The 12185-nt window shown below is 44.9% G+C and overlaps 1 long non-coding RNA gene across 1 annotated transcript; it reads left to right on the top strand.

Moving 5' to 3' along the window:
- The first annotated feature begins 2057 nt into the window (after positions 1-2057).
- On the top strand, positions 2058-2863 carry LOC119033027. The gene is made up of 2 exons (XR_005079116.1): positions 2058-2433; positions 2520-2863. It is a non-coding gene; the product is annotated as an uncharacterized LOC119033027 (long non-coding RNA).
- The last annotated feature ends 9322 nt before the right edge of the window (positions 2864-12185 follow it).

Below are 12185 nucleotides of genomic sequence, written 5' to 3'. Positions count from 1 at the left end.
ACTGCAGCTAAGAGGGAAAGCAGTTCTTTTTGATTTTGGGGTGAACTGTCGCTTTAATGGTCCATATTCCCATATTCGCATTCACACAGCAGTTAATCCGGCAGGAGCAACTGCATCGACCCTTGTGTCAAGAGATGCCATTATTTAATGATGTATACACAAAGTAACATTAGCATCTTTGATGCACCTAGTGGTTAACAGGTTGAATCACCTGAATATACTTAACACAAATACGCATAAATTCAAGGAATACGTTTTGGTACTGATCGCTTTCTGAGACTGAAAACAGTGGGAAACAGGTTGCTTGGCTCTTTCTGAGGGTAACTTTATCTGCCAACCAGCACACGCTTTACAAAGTAACAAGTGTTATCTTGTTTAAAAAACGTGTAAAAACGGCACATTGTTCCCAGAGTTTTTTCTCAACCTAGCACAGTGACCCTTTTGGAGTATCCGCTGGCCGCCTGGCAACCTCATGGGGACAACAAGTACCCAGGAATGTTATCAGTCTTCTCAGATCACTTTCGGCAAGAAAGTGAATAAGTGTATTTCCCAAAATGTCAAAGTACCAAACCCGATTAACTGAATTATGTTAATCGTCGACCTGGTCTCAGCTTTCCTCGAGGTCTCTCTATTTTTTAGAGTAATAAGCCCTCATTCAAGAATATGAATCTTTTCATCTTCTATCTTTAACTAACTTTTCAATTCTAGTCTGTGTGTATCCACTCACCTCTGTGTGCCGGCAATGGCAATTGGAGTCAATGGCGCTGTTTCTAAAATGTTTTTCTTGCGCAGTCTGAACACAACTCAGTCATATCATGGCAAATCACAAAGTCACAGGTCTGATTCCTAGTGAAGTCAGTTCCGGAAAAGGGTTTCAGAGAAACAAAACAGCGCACAGTCTCACCTACAGATCATCTATTTGCAATAACAAAGGCAGTACTCATGCTGAATCATAGGACGTGAATTGACTTCACCAGGAGTGAATCTTTCATCATCACGTGGGTATGATGAAACTCTCGACCCAGAAGAGAATAGACGTGTGGTTATATGTTGAGAAATGAAACACAGCAATCTAATGAGCTCAGTGGAAAAAACTGGATCGCATTAGAAAGAGAAATAGAAACATCATTAGTGAGCACACAAACACTCATTTCCTCTGGCTGGCCAGCAGATTGTATCAACATACGGCTTTTGTTTGAAAGCCACAGATATGAAATATGGACGTGAGTAAGAGCACTGCAACTAGACCGAGAAGTACTAACTAACACCCCTTCTCCTCTGTTAGCACCCCCCTCCAACCACACACACATACACGCACACACTAAGATACAAAGATACACACCAGCACCACATCCGGGACAAGGTGACCCTTAGCCCTCTTTAACTCTCTGCCAGATGCAGGTCAAACCTCAAAGGCACTCTGAACTTTCTACCTCTGAGAACCAGAGACGCCTCCATACATTGTGTTTGTTATTTCAGATGCACTATTGACCGTACATAATGCATTCATTCTGCCTTATGGATATCAAGTGATGCATAACATCAGCGTGCAAAAAGATTCAAGATACAAATGATAATGATCAACGGTCAGATTTCCTTGACTGTGTTTGAACTGTTAAGAAGTTTGTTGCAAGGGAAATAAGATGAAGAGGCTTGAGGCGTGGAAGCAGCACCTAAGCACAGCGGTGCCTTTGACTCCAAGCTAGCATCAGCATGCTAACATGCTCGTGATGACAGTGCTCACGTTCATGTTATTATGTTCACCGGTTTCACACGGAAGGTCAGGGGATCATCAAAGTCGAGATTCATCCTCTGGATACCATGAAGATATATGCAAAATTGTGTGCCAGGTGGTTTGTTACACAGGACAATCTGGGAAATCGCCTTTAGAAATTGTTTGGAAAAGGGTAGGCACTGTCAAGAAACACTTGACGTGAACCATCAAAGGCTAACTTCAACCTATCAGATCAACAGTGGAAGGCAGTTGGTAAATCAAACTCTTTCTGAAGCCAGTCATTAGAAGAGTGAAGACATATAACCCATCCAGTGTTGTTCTCTGCTCTTCCTTTGATGAAAGATGCTCTCCAGTTCTGATATATCTGTTGCTATAGCAACTGTGCTAACCTCTCGAGGAGCTGCCATTGTTGCTTTCAAACAAACAGTTGCTTCGCTTTTCTGTCGTCACAGCTAAAGTAGTTCCTCATAGGAGGCTGATTGTCAAACCACTGCAGTTCAGCCACAAGCGCACAGATCACAGTCATGTGATCTTGCAAATCCAGCTGCTTCACAATGTAACCACGCCAATGACACAAGTGGAAAGGTTGACCTGACATGGTGGATATAAAGTCAGGGGATCAACAGAGTCATCAGGATTCATCCGCTGAGGAGTGCTGATATCATTGCCAAAGTTCATAGTGATTCATCCGATAGTTGGTGAGAAGATTCAGTCTGGAGTGATGGACTGACAGACCAGCATGATGCGTCCATCCAATTTGATCCATTTTCTTCCACTTTTCCAGGGGTTGGATCGCAGTAGCAGCAGGCTAAGCAGGGCAGTCCAGACGTCTTCATGCTTCCCAGCTCCTGCTGGGATGAGGAAACCATGCTGCTTGCGTAGATGAAAAACAATGTTCGAACAAACGTATTAGACGTCCAAAAACCTTTCCAAGCGCCATTTATTTAATCTGAGAACAACATCATTTTCTCTGATTGATTAAGAATAATACAAAACATAATGTTTCAGCGAGGAAATGACACATCAGGCACTAATCAGCGAGGAAATGCACAATGGGAGTCATACAATGACACCAACATACCGTACAATCTGGTATGCATAATAACAAATAAATGGGATTTAACATTATTATTACTTGGCAGGTGTGCATCAACGTCCGCTTTAATAAAAAGCATGAGTTAAACAACTGAATCAGTTTGAAAAGATTTGACAGAACTGAAAAAAAACAGTTCTGTGGTTGCAGCTTGTCAGAGCAAAGGTATTCATGTCGTATGAAACAAAGAAAGCTTCCTTCCTTCCTTCCTCTGGCCTCTGCTACAAGCCTGGCCGTAGCGCATGATGACTACATTATATAGTATATCTTCATGATATGTTGAATAGTGTGGTGTGGATGCTGTGGTCGTAAAGAGTGTCAGCAGGCTCTCTGTCCCCGCATGACAATACGAGCCTGGCCCCGAGCCCGGGTAATCACCGAGCGGCCGGGCCCATTCACAACGCCAGCTATACCCGTCCCACACAGCCACTCAGTCAGCATAGTTAGGCTATTTGTACAGTATAAACATTTTGGATGATTATATGTAATTACCCAGCCCAGCACGAGTGCGTGGACATCCACACTGACTCACAAACGTACACACACACACACACTCACGGTCAGTCGGACGCGTGGACTCGCACAAACTCGCACACAGCTGACCTCAGGGATTCTCTTCCACGCGTGTTTACCGAGTAATATGGCAAATGAAAAGAAGTCGGGGACGCGGTCACTGCCAAGATCCTCTCCAAATAAACACCCCCATTAAATATTTTCACGTCAATCTTATTGCCATACTCTAGGGGTGTGACGAGATCTCGTGCCACGAGATCTCGCGAGATTAAACTCGACGATATTTCTCGTCGCGTTAAAAATCTGTCTCGCGAGATTTGTGAGCTATGCAAACCTCTACCCCTGTACCTCTACCAGAGAAGCTGGCTCTGCTTCTACCAGAGAATTTTGACTGGCTGTGCTTCTACTTGTGACCTGTGGGGGAAGTAATGCGCATTTGCTACGTCTAGCCTGCCAGAACCTAAAGAAGGAGAAGGAAAAGAAGAAGAGGAGGAGAAGGAGGGGAAACAGCAAGCAGCCAGAATGACGTCGGAAAATACCGGTATGACCATTGAAGATGCCCCCGCCACTTTTAAATCGTCTGTTTGGCAGCATTTTGGGTACCCGGCGGAAATGATAAATGGCAGTAGAGTGACTGATAAAACACAGACAATATGCAAACATTGTATGAAAATAATGCCGTACACCGCGGGTAATACGAGCACGATGCGGAGTCATATGCAGCACCACCACAGCTCGGTACTCAAATCAGCTTCTGCACCTGTGAAGAAAACACTAACAGGCCAGACGACGCTGACAAATGCATTCGGACCTCAACTTCCACAGTCAAGCGCCAGAGCCACAACAATAACAAGAGACATAGGTGTTTTTATCGCAGCAGATATGAGGTAAGACAAAACGCCCGAAGTATTGATACACTTGACAGCTGCGATGTCAGAGATGCTGAAGACCTTGTGAAGCTGCTGCATCCTTTGAAGACAGCCACCACAGTGTTGTGTGAGGAGAGGAGTCTGTATGTGACATCTGTGTGTGTGTGTCTCTTAGCTGCTTATCAAAATTAACACCAGTGTTTCTTCTGTTTAAAGACCACAGCTGAGGAGAGGGAAGAAGGGGCAGCAGGTGGAGCTCACTGTCCCACACATGGTAGAGAGGAGGCTGTGAGAGATGATGAGCCCGAAGTGACAGAACCTACTCCCAAAAAGACAGCACTTGAGGACCTGTTAGGAAACTCTTTCTCTACTGAGCCAGAGATGTCCAACAGTTCAAAACAGGCTGAGAGGGAAGTTGAAAACTACAGAAAAGAGGCCTCTATCCCTCTCAGTGGCTGCCCTCTTAAGTGGTGGCAACAACACTGCTCCCAATATCCTTTGCTGTCTCACCTTGCCAAAGCGTGCCTTTCTGTCCCTGCTACCTCCGTTCCAAGTGAGCGCATCTTTTCAACAGCAGGAGACATAGTCAATGCGCAAAGATCCCAACTGCTGCCAGACAATGTGGACATGCTAATATTCTTAAAAAAGAACATGGCTGTGTAGTTGCAGCATGTTGTTACACTTGGTCAGGCTTTGTTTGCACTCTGTATTGACAGTTAATGATTTGGTTTTGCACATAATATTGTTTGCACTTTGAAAAGAAAAGGAGGAAATATTCAATTTTATTATTTTTTTATTATTGTTTTAACTTTTATAAATTTTAGTTCTAGTTTCAATTTGTGAAAGAATAAGTTTATTAACAGTTAAAAGAACATGACTGTGTAGTTGCAGCATGTTGTTACCTTTAATACTTGGTGCATGCAAGTTATAATAAAACATTTCAAAATGCTTGTGCAACTCAGTAAAATAAAAGTCTGTTGGTCCAGTCATATATTTTGTCATTGTGGTTTTCCTAAAATCTCGTCTCGTCTCGATCTCGTGAACCCAATCTCGCGTCTCGTCTCGTCTCGTGAGCTGAGTGTATCGTCACACCCCTACCATACTCCATAATTTTATTCCCTTCTCCCTCCCTCCCTCCCTCCCTCCCCCTGCTCTCTCGAACCGCAGCGCTGACCGTGAAGCTTCATTCATCACGGCCCGAGATCTCATGTGTGGCTCTCTCTGTCTTCGACGCCATTGGTCAGAAAAGTGTAAGTGGGCCAAAACGCACGCAGTGTCAACGCACACTCCCTGCATTCACATTCACAGAGGTCCCATCCGCTCGCCCCCACAGATGCTTCCTTATCGACCTCCGAGCTTGGCTGCCAATCACGTGTGCCGAGGCCGCGCCTGGTTCTAACTAAAGCCCCTTACTGAACTAGATAGGACATGTTAAATTTTACAGCTGCGTCTCTCAAATAAACAGGCCAGAGACTTTCGCGCCTGTGCTCTGCCTCTTCCTTTTCACCTTGTGCGAGGCTCAGGCCGTTGTCGCGCTGGGCTGCAGAGGGCTGAGCGGGCAGAGTGAGTGACACATATAGCACAGAGATAGTGATTGTTATTTTCAGGTTCCTCTCCTACGCGGGCACTTGAGCTGTTTGCTAATCAGATCTGTTTTCAGAAGCTGCTCGCTGACAAAGCGATCTTGTAGATAGACGTTTACTGTTGAAACCACTGGCCCGCATTTCACCCTTTATCTCTCCAGCTTAATGTAGGGCTCTGTGCTGTACATTTGAAAAAAGGGGAAACAAATTATCTTTTATCTTACAAATGAGAAGTTGAACGATTGTTAACAGAACACGGCCTTTTCTAATACAGTACACTCTGGAGTTCAACTGCTACAGCCTTAGTTGTTCTAGGCTGACGACGAGCTTATGTTGCGCTAGCTGGCCGTGCTTATTTTAAAACTAAGAGGAGCTAATAAAACACTATGAGTTAGCAGTGAGAGTGAGAGTTTACATGTTTTTCTCTCACACATGAAAAGTTGAATCCATAAGTAAAACTAGTGGTAAAACACGCCACTGCAAGGTTCAGTAGACTAAAGCCTGGTATGAGCAGTAGGATAGCTTACATGGCTTATGTTAGCTAAGATTCGCAAGATTTAGTTAGATATTGCTGTTTGTAATTTACATGCCTTATTTCACTGATTTGTGGTACTGTAACACCATGTTTTAGCATCATTCTTGTACTGTACTCTTCCAAATAATATAGCCTTGATGAATAACTTACAATCACGTAGCCTAGCTTGGATTGCTTTACAAAATGAATGGCTGCATAAGTACAACGACAGAGGTACAAAAGAAGTATCCTATAGAATGACAGTAAGACCAACATGTGCAATTGATACAAAGAGATACTGATACTAAGGCTAAATTTATTTTTAGATGATAATGGTGGTCCATGTACATTGTGTGTTATTTCTATAACCTTGGTTTGTCAAGGCATAATTAGCTTTTCCATGGATCAGGGAGTCTTTCTGCCCTGTGGGCCGGGTAAAACTGTCTTATCTTGTATTGTAGGTTTATCGTTGACTCTGTAGCAGATTAAAGGGCAGCCAAGAATATTCTGACCTCTGAAATAAAGCAGCCAGAGACAGAATTAGAGCCACACCAGGTTAGCCTGTGTGTGTGTGTGTGTGTGTACCTCATTAACCATACCACAGTGAAACTTCCGCCCACGTGCTCAGTCTGGGCTGCATGAATCTGGAAACATCCTTATACAGAGCTGCTTGCCTAAAAACGGCCTGGCCTGGGCCCTTAATGGTATTTACACCCTCTGTATTATTTACATTGGGAGAGGAGTAAAGAAAACACGTTTTATGAGAATGTTCCGCCCGCAAAGACGTGATGTCAGCGCCGCGGCCTCATATACAGGGGTGGGGCGAGGTAAACAAACACTTCTTGCCCATCTTTTCTCTCTCAGTTGCAGGGGTCACAGAAGGTAGGGTGAGGTGCCACTTGCCTCTCTGCTCATTGGCTCTGTTCCCTCACTGTTGATTCACAGTGGAGCTCAGAGCTGGGGCCTGAACAAGAGCCAGGGGCCAGTGTTTGTAAACTGTGGAGAAACCAAGGGAAGTACCTCATCCGACACACACACACACACACACACACACACACACACACACACACACACACACAGACACACAGCTGAGAAAGCTAAGAGAAGCGTCTCATCTGCATCGCTCACACACACACAGACACACAGACACAAACAAGCACACGCGCACGGAAGAGCCACAAGCATTGGCGGTAAACACTCAGGACTCAATGCACTGTAAATATTTACAGCTCGGCAGGCGTTGAGGAGAGAAGAACATGGCGGACCGAGCAGCTCCGGCCGAACGTGACCAGTCTCAGCCAACTCCCCCCCACCACGAATCTCCATCCTCCCCATCCCCCATCGCCTCTGACCATCGCCGGACTTCGAAATCCGCCGGGCAAACAACATTACCTTATTCAGCATCTGTGCGCTGTGGCTTACCTTGGCTTACCTTGCGGCCGCTGGGGAGGTCGCCTCAGCTGAGTGTGGGGCCGGAGGCTGCTTCCTGAAAAATCAAGTGAAGATTGTGTTTTCAGCTCGTCACAATAAGAGAGGGCAGTGGTAATCTGACAGCAAATGTCGACTGTGAGCTCCTGGTGACAGATGTTGAAGGCTCAGGAGACAAAAAAGAAAAATAAAAGGTTATATGTTCAGACTTCCAGAAGAAAGTCATAGTTTTAGGAAATAGGCAGCTGCCAAAATGAATGATGATGAGAACTGTCTGTATGTGGAGATACAAAAGCAGCGACAGCAAAAACCAGATGTGCTGAGTTTTCCTTTGCTCCCCAACATATCCTGGATTGAGTTCACTGAAACGTGCAGTAACAGAATTATTCGCCCACCAGGAGGCAGCACAACAGGTGGTAAGCACAACATGGAGGCGTTTTCACCAAACGAATGCTGTGGTTATGGTGATCTTGTCAGCAATAATTTAACTATTTATAAAACGATCACACGCAGCAACATTAGCGTCTATTAGGAGTCATGTTTCTGGTCATCTGACAAATATAGGTCGCAAATTCATTCTAATTTTAGCTCTGGTTTCGTCTCCTCCGACGCCTGTTGCTTCTCTCAACACACCAGCTAGCCGTTAACCTTGTCTGCCTGCCGTTCGGCGGTGGACAGGTAGCACACAGTGAGTTTATAAGACTTGTTTTTCACTGAGAGTGGCTTCTTGCCACCGCTGTAAACAATGTTAATGGGAGTGGTGAGGCCAGAACCAAAAAAACCAAAACAGTAAAGTTGATGGCCAATATAGCAACAGCAGTGGGCTGAGAAAACTCTCACACTGGCTCGTTCATAAATGGGCTAGCGCCAACTTTATCCCAGCCTGCCGGTCCTGCTCTGGACACGGGACCAGACGAGGTTGAAGTAAACCAAGTGATCATCATTCACTGTTAATACTGTTTGTATGTTCCAATGGACGTTCAACCCAGGAATAGTAGACATGCAAAGTGAATTATATAGCCCCGGGCTAAGGTTAACCCTGGGTAAAAAAAAAAAAAAATGTGCATCTGTAAGTTATCTGAGGGTCAACTGTAAGCTGAGGAAAGCCCTGGACTGAGAATGTTTGGTGTGAAAAGCCCTGTGAAGTAAGCAAACTGAAACAATGTACGAAAGTATACCAACATTAGCTCCCATTAGAAACTACTTTGGCCCATTCATACTAGAGCCGAGCAGGGGTCTGTTTCATTCCTTGTGAAATAAAGTTGCGTGGGTGAGCTTAAAAAGTTAAAAACTCACTCGATCAATCATATTACAAATAACCTTCAGTCTTTTCTTCTTGGTAAGCTTCACTGTCGCCTTCAGAAGGTGTCAGATAACACCTGCCTGAACAGTAATCGAATACGCAGCTTGTAAGTGAACCTTTGATTAATTTTCATTGAATGCTGCTCGACAGGCTGACAGCTCTGTTTGTTTCAAACTTGTCGCAGTGCCAGCTGGGTGTGGTTTTCAAACACACAGACAAGCACAGTCACAAGCACAGTCACACACACACACACACACACACACACACACACACACACACACACACACACACACACACACACACACACACACACACACACACATTGTTTCATTGTGACTCCAGAATAGTGTCACATAGTTGACAATCACAGATAAGCATACAGAAGGGACTTTTGAGGGCTCTTCAATGATTTACGGTGATTCAGGGCCCAGGAGAGAGGGAACTTTGGGGGGTTACCCCCGCTGAGAGGATGTGTTGTTAACTTTCACTTTGATTCTAAGTAGCAATTATACCTCATTAAAGATAGAAAGGTTTTACTTAAATCACTGTAATCTAATACATTAATACTAAATCAACAAAAACAAAACCTGGGGGAGGGGGGGTTGGATCAAATGGAAAGTCTGGGCCTTGTGGCACAAAAATTAACATCCTCTGCTCTCCACTTTCTTACTTTGGCGAACTGCCACCCATCTGGCACCCATGCAGGCTGAAGCAAAGTCTCAAAAGCATGTGCTGTTACTGCTTGACCCCAGGTCTGGGCTTAGCATGCCAAAACAATACCAGGACGAGCCGAGCTTCCCAGTGCAGCGGTGGAACACAAATAGTAACTTCTAGAAGCCGCGACTACAGAGGAGAGGGGAAACTGAAGGAGGAGGAAAAACAGCAGGACGAAGAAGAGGTGGAAATGGGTGGTGGCCAGGAAGCGGGACTCTTCCTGCCCTAATCACAAGTCAGAGAGTGTTTCCTTTCATTGTAGGAGCTCCAGATCCATTAACCAGCGAGACCCCTGCGTGCACATACACACTGCTACATACGCATCCTTATATAGAAGAAGTTAATCTTTTATAGACACAACATATATGAACGTTAATACACTCAATCAAACATTATATGCAGGCTTGTTGACTGACACAGTGAGCCGCACACACTCATTCCCACACACTGTGAGTCACAGGTACATGGATCCTACTTGGCAGGGCCTGCCGCATTGTGCAGCCCTTTGGCTCTGCTCTGATAAACACTTCATTATGAAATCCTGAGGACACAGTAAATATTTGCCGGGGCGCTTATCAGCCTCCCTTATCTTGGCGTGAACTCCAGGCACCACATGACTCCTGGGCCCTTTATTTTCTTAGTGCCTTTGCTACCACTGATAACTTCGCAGAATAGCCCAGAAGAAAAAAGTTCCTCTTTGAAAAGCTCCTGGAAATGGAGGCATGACAGCAACAGCGGCTTCGCCGCACCAAAATGTAGGCCAGGGCTCTTTTATTTGGTCCAGACGTGACCGAATGTGACACTCCAATCAGGGCAGGAATGGGCTGTATTTTGCCCTGCTCCGGGCTGGTGGGTTGCAAAATAACCAACTGTCCCCATTTTACCTGGTGAGGTGACTGATAGCAGACATACATTTACAGCTGCAGGGTTAATGAGTTATGGGTTAATGGCTATGGTTCAGTTCCCAGACTGATACATCCACCTCAACCTGTCTGACCTCAGTGAACAGACACAATAACAGCGTTCTGACTGGGTTACTTTAAAAGATGAATTAGTGAAGCAAACAAATGTGATCATTCAGATGTGATCTGCGCTCATTGATTTGTCACGGCGGTGAGTGGTCAGGTCTGGCTGTGAGGCTTCCAGAATACACAGCAACAGTGTTCATCATACACTCCTCCATCTAAGTCCTGGAAATGTTTTAGTATACAGCTCGTTCCACTTCTACTTTTAAGAGTTGGACATTGTACTTTGTTCTCTGGCCTTTTCATTGCTTTATTATTTGATTGTATGGCTGCAGAGGGACTGGAAATGCGACGAGACAGAGAAGGATGACCTGCCACTAGGACCAGGACACAGCCTCTGTACACCGGGGCCAGCTAAGGTTTCCCTTATAGAAATCAGTTAAGGCCCTTTGTCAGAGGATGTTAGCAGTTCCACCAAAGACACCTCCTTGGATCCAACATAATACACTGTGTGCTCACATCTTTTACTCTTTATATTTGCTTTTAAGAGGGAGTGGAGGAGAAGTATAAAATAGCAAAATACGTACAGTACTTGAGTAATACTTAGTAACATTCCACCACTGAAACTATGTGTATTTCCCACCCTGTTTATTATCTCATGACCTCTCAGAGTTATCTTGTGTCTCCCGGGAGGACCCCTAGATTGGGAACCACTGGTCAACATAAATTTGTATTATATTCTGTTTGCATTGTTGAATTAGTACTTTTTCTGAGGTGAGGGATCGGACTACTTCTTCCACTGGTTAATCATCCATACTTCATGTGGCTGCTCTCTGAAGATGGATTTGTGTACATTATGTAAGTGCACAGCATGTTAAAAGATTAAGATTGTTTCCTCATAGCCTGAGCCACCGACACATTACCTGACTGGGCTCTGCTTCTGGGCTCCTACACAGCTTCCATTTCAAAGGTGCAGACGCATCACCAGACGCACTTTGTTTATAGCAGAACATTACACATTATGTAATGTTTTTTCAGTTCATTCAGGACTATAAGTTTGTGTGGCGTTGTTGCTTTTTCATGTTCATACCGAGCTCTTGACCACAGCCCACCTACAGCTCTTTGTTCTTTTGTTAAGACAAGGAGACAGGAGTTCATGGGTCATGGTCTTCTCTGGAAACTAACTGGTCAGTGCTTTTTACTGTATACTGATGACAAGAGGCCAACCTCATGCTGCACCAGTCCCCCCCTCACCGCCGAGGGTCCCAGGCCAAGTAGTGTCACAAGGCAGCTGGAGCTCTGCAGCGCCCAGGACACACTTCATCCCTCTTGCCTCCAGACTTTTTCCACTGGAGGAGGAAGACAGTAGTTGTGCTGTAACATCTGTGTTTGCAGCGTAGGAAGCACAAGTGTCACACTCTCTGCAGCAGCTCATGTTTATAAGAAATCACAGCCCTGACACGCTGAA

Source organism: Acanthopagrus latus, chromosome 15 (genome assembly GCF_904848185.1).
Source record: "Acanthopagrus latus isolate v.2019 chromosome 15, fAcaLat1.1, whole genome shotgun sequence".
Classification (NCBI taxonomy): Eukaryota; Metazoa; Chordata; class Actinopteri; order Spariformes; family Sparidae; genus Acanthopagrus; species Acanthopagrus latus.
This window is presented reverse-complemented; position numbering and strand designations above follow the sequence as displayed.